A 5,420-nucleotide genomic window follows, 5' to 3' on the forward strand; every position below is an offset into this window, starting at 1 on the left:
AGTCCAGTGACAAGGGCCAGAAGGCAGAAGGGGACAAGGAAGCTGGTGATAGGGAACCCAAGGTTGAGTAAGGATATTGTTGATGTGATGTGAGATTGTTAACCATTGTCATAGGGCAACATTTGTAGTAACTATTAAATGAGAAACTAGTTTGTTCTGTAGGCTTTCATCTCAAGTGAGAATAACAGCACAATTGGAAGAGCGTAGTCAATGTCACTGAACTGTGCATGTAGAAATTTTTGAAACGGTGTATCTTTGGCTATGTGTATTTTCACCAAAAAAAAAAGGTTGAGAAGTTAGAGGGTTAACATGTTGTGGGTTTGTTAACCAATGTCATAAAACAACATGTGTACTACTGTTTCATGAGAAACCATTTGTTTTGTAAGCCTTCACCTGAAGTACAATAAAATTTTTAAAAAAAGAAAAAAAAAAAAGAAAGCAGTGCCGAGAGCAGAGCGCATCCTTTAAACCGGGGTCCCTGTGCAGAGAAGCTCCTAGTCCAGGGGAACACTGAAGAGAAGAAGGCCGACAGAGAGAAAAAGCCTTCCCCTGGAGCTGATGCCCTGAATTTGGACTTTTAGCCTACTTTGACTATGAGGAAATAAAACTTCTCTTCATTAAAACCATCCACTTGTGGTATTTCTGTTGTAGCAGCACTAGATGACTAAGACAACCTCCAAAGGCTTGGATACCTTTCATCTGGAGTGAGGCCCAGGAATCTGTATTGTTCTGGCAATGTTCCCCCCCACCCCCCACCCCGGGAATTCTAATGCCTGCCGTCCTTGAAGCACACAGGAAGGGCTGGTCAGGTTGCCTTCCTGTGGACTCTTGATTTAAATCATCCACCTCTGTTGTGGTGCATTTTCTGGAGCCTATGAACTCCATGAGGCTAGGGGACCCAGAGCACCAAATCATCTCTCTTCCTGTTCCCATTCCAGGCCTCACAGAGTGGCTACCTGGAATTCTTGGTTGAATTCCAACTCATTCCTTGAGCGCTTGTGGCAGGCACTGTGCCTGGCATTCCAAGCACACATTCTCCTTTAACCCCCCAACAACCCTACAAAATAGTCACTAGTATTATTCCCACTTTACAGATGAGGACTCTGAGATAAAATCACTTCTCCAGAGTAGCACTGCTCCTTGGTATGGAAGACAAGATTCTAACCCGGTCTCTAGGGTGGTACAGACTTTGGAGCCAGGCTGCCTGGGCCCCCATCCCAGCTCTACTGTGCAGTCTTGGGCAAATTACCTAAACTCTCTGTGCCTCCTTTGTAAAATGTGGGTAATAAAAGTACCTACCTCAACTGTGAGGACCACAGTCTCAAGGAACATCTAGCTCAATTGCCATAACATAGTTTATAAAGAAAATGTTCTACATTCTATTTTGGTGAGTAGCGTCTGGAGTCTTAAAAGCCTGTGAGCAGCCATCTAAGATACTCCACTGGTTTCACCCCTTCGGGAACAAGGGAGAATGAAGAAAACTAAAGATACAAAGGAAAGATTAGTCCAAAAGATTAATGGACCACAACTACCACGGCCTCTACCAGACTAAGTCCAGTACAACTAGATAGTGCCCACTTACCACCACTGACTGCTCTGATAGGGATCACAATAGAGGGTCCCGGACAGAGCTGGAGAAAAATGTAGAACAAAATTCTAACACAAAAAAAGACCAGACTTACTGGCCTGACAGAGACTGGAGAAACCCTGAAGAGTATGGCCCCCGGACACCCTTTTAGCTCAGTAATGAAGTCACTCCTGAGGTTCACCCTTCATGCAAAGATTAGACAAGCCCATAAAACAAAACGAGACTAAATGGGCACACCAGCCCAGGGACAAGGACTAGAAGTCAGGAGGGAACAGGAAAGCTGGTAATAGGGAACCCAAGGTTGAGAAGGGAGAGTGTTGACATGTCATGGGGTTGTTAACCAATGTCATAAAACAATATGTGTACTAACTGTTTAATGATAAGTTAGTTTGGTCTGTAAAACTTCATCTAAAGTACAATTAAAAAAAGTACCTACCTCAGAAGGGTGGTATGAGGAATGAATGAGTTAATACATGTAAGGCTTTTAGTATATTGAGTGGCTTAGTAAATATTAGCTATCATTATTACAAGAAGCCCTGGTGGCACAGTGGTTAAAGCGTTCGGCTGCTATCCAAAAGGTGGGCAGTTCAAACCCACCAGCTGCTCATGGGAGAAAGATGTGGCAGTCTTCTCCTGTAAAGATTACAGCCTTGGAAACCCTATGGGGCAGTTCTACTCTGTCCTGTAGGGTCATTATGAGTCCGAGTTGACTCGACAGCAGTGGGTTTTTGGTTTATTATTATTGTTATTGTTGTTAGGTGCCATTGAGTCAGTTCCGACACATAGCGATGCTGTGTGCAACAGAACGAAACGCTGCCAGGCCCTGCGCTGTCCTCACAGTCCTTGCTATGCTTGAGCCCATTGTTGCAGCCACTGGCTGAGCCATCTCCTTGAGGGTCTTCCTCTTTTTCGCTGACCCTCTACTTTACTAAGCATGATGTCCTTCTCCAGGGGATTGGTCCATCCTGATAACATGTCCAAAGTTTGTGAGACAAAGTCTTGTCATTCTTGCTTCTGCTGAGCATTCTGCCTTTACTTCCAAGACAGATTTTGTTCGTCCTTCTGGCAGTCCATGGTACATTCAATATTATTACGTACCTTCAAATAATCACAAATGGGAAGTAAGTGAATTTTTATTGAATAAATGCAATTGATTTAATAGGCAATGCCTTTAGAAACTGAGGATTCTAGGGGAGAGGCGGTGTTAACAAGAGGTGTCCATTCTGGTGAAAAGTTTAGAACTCTACACTCAGAAGCTGCCTACTTCGAATCTTGGCCCATTTAAGTGCTCTTCAGGCTGTGTACTCTTTCCTCCAGCCCTTGTATAATTTGAGTGATAGTTTGTCTGGAAAGGAGCCCTGGTGGTGCAACAGTTAAGTGCTCGGCTGCTAACCAAAGGGTTAGCGGTTTGAATCCACCAGCAGTTCAGGGGGAGAAAAGACCTGGCTCTTGTAAAGATTACGGTTTAGGAAACCCTGTGGGACAATTCTGCTCTGTCACATGGAGTCGCTATGAGTCGAAATCGACTCAGCAGCAACCAGCAACAACAACAAAGTTTGTCTGGAACACATAGCATTGTGAGCTCCTGGAGTGAACGGAGAACAGGGCTGGTTCGTCCCTATTCCCATGCACGGAGATAAATAGGGAAATAAGTGCCCATCTTGAGCCCAAGTGGCCCTCATGCCTGCAGGGAGTGCCACCCAGTGACAGGAGTGGTCATGAAATGGGGCCAAAGCTATGTCAGGAGCTTGAGGTGGGGGGAGCTGGAAGATGTTCAAGCAGGGTCCAAGTCTGGGCTGTTCAGTGCCTGTGTTTGTTCCCTAGGGCTGCCTTAACAAAGTACCACAAACTTAGTGACTTAAAACAGCAGAAAACTTATTCTCCCAGAGTGCTCAAGGCCAGAGGCCTGAAATCAAGGTGTCGGCAGGGCCACACTCTCTGAAGGTTCTAGGGGAGAATCCTTCTTTGCCTCTTTCAGCTTCTGGTGGCTCCAGGCATTTCCGGCTTGTGGCAGCGTCCCTCCAGTCTCTGCCTCTGTTTTCACGTGGGCTTCTCCTCTGTGTCTCCTCCTCTTCTGTTCATCTAAACACCCTCTGCCTCTCTCTTAGAAAGATGCCTGTCGTGGGATTTAGGCTCCTGGGTGGCGCAAACAGTTTGAGCTCAACTACTAACCTAGTTTGGCAGTTCGAACATACCCAGCAGTACCGTGAAAGAAAGACCCGCAAGCTCTTCCATAAAGAAAGATTACAGCCAAGAAAACCCTGTGGAGCTCATTTCTACTGTGTAACACGTGGGGTCGCCATGAGTTGGAATTGACTGGACGGCAGTGAGTTTGGTTTGGATTGGCCATTGGATTTAGGGTCCACCTAGGCAATCCAGGTTAATCTCATCTGGAGATCCTTAAATTAATTATATTGGCAAAGATGCTTTTTCCAAATAAGGTTGCATTCACAGCTACTAGGAGTTAGGACTTGGAGGGCCACAATTCAACCCAGTACAGTGGCAGAGCGTAAAACCCTGTCACAAGTATTGATCCCAAATGAAACCCCTAATTTAAGGTATCAGCTAAATCACTCCTACATCCATTCTTGACATAGCAGCAGCCAGAGAGAGCTATTAATATTTGGATCAGGAAACTGTCCTATCTAAAACTCTGTAGTGGCTCCCCATCTGTCTTAGTCCTCTAGTGCTGCTGTAACAGAAATACCTCAAGTGGATGGCTTTAATAAAGAGAAATTTATTTCTTCACGGTAAAGTATGCTAAAAGTCCAAATTCAGGGCATCAGCTCCAGGGGAAGGCTTTCTCTCTGTTGGCCTTCTCATCAATGTTCCTCTGGACTAGGAGCTCCTCCGCCCAGGGACCCCAGGTCGAAAGGACGCGCTCTGCTCCCGGCACTGCTTTCTCGGTGATATGAGGTCCCCTTGTGTCTCTGCTCACTTCTCTCTTTTGTATCTCAAGAGACTGCCTCGGGACACAACCCAGGCTTGTAGATTGAGTCCTGCCTTACTACACAACTGCCGCCCATCCTTCCTCATTGACATCATAGAGGTAGGATTTACACCATATAGGAAAATCACACAATACAGGGAATCATGGCCCAGCCAAACTGATACACGCATTTTTGGGGGGACATAATTCAATCCATGACACCATCCTACTTACATTAAACGCTGAATAATTTCTAACCCTGGCCTATAAGCCCCACCTGCCCCGCGCCCAGCCCAGCTCCCCAGCCTCCCTCCTGCACACTCCTCCTTCCTCCACTCCAGCTGTACCAGTCTGGTTTTGGTTTTTGAATCCACCAAGCTAGTTCCCACCTCAAGACCTTTGCAGCAGCTGTTCCTTCTGCTTGGATCACTCTTGTCACACATCTTCTCACCCTTCAGGTCTCAGGTCAAATGTCACCTCCCCAGACAAGTCTCCCCTGACCTCCTTCTCTAAAATGACCCCACTCACTCTCTGCTACATGGCCTTGTCTATTTGCATCATAACATTCAACTCTGTCTAAAACTCCTCCGCTTATTTACTGGCTGGCTTGTTTCTCCTTCTGTCTTCTCCCACTTACTGTTCCTTGAGGGCAGGGACCTCAGCTTCTTGTCTGTATCTCAAGCACCTGGTGTTTGGTCAGGAGGAGGGATTTGAGTGCTGAGTCTTCTGAGAGGCTCTTCGAAGGCTTCGCTTTGATCTGCAAAGCTCCCCACTTCCCTGCCAAGGCCTGACCTATAACCAGCCAAGCGCCTTCTCCCCTCAGCAGTCTGATAGTGGTGACTGGTTGGAAAAATAAACAAATGACCACGTGTGTCACAATCGCTAAAACCTCTTCCTGGCAGG

This window comes from Trichechus manatus, unplaced genomic scaffold (assembly GCF_000243295.1).
Source record: "Trichechus manatus latirostris isolate Lorelei unplaced genomic scaffold, TriManLat1.0 scaffold00008, whole genome shotgun sequence".
Classification (NCBI taxonomy): Eukaryota; Metazoa; Chordata; class Mammalia; order Sirenia; family Trichechidae; genus Trichechus; species Trichechus manatus.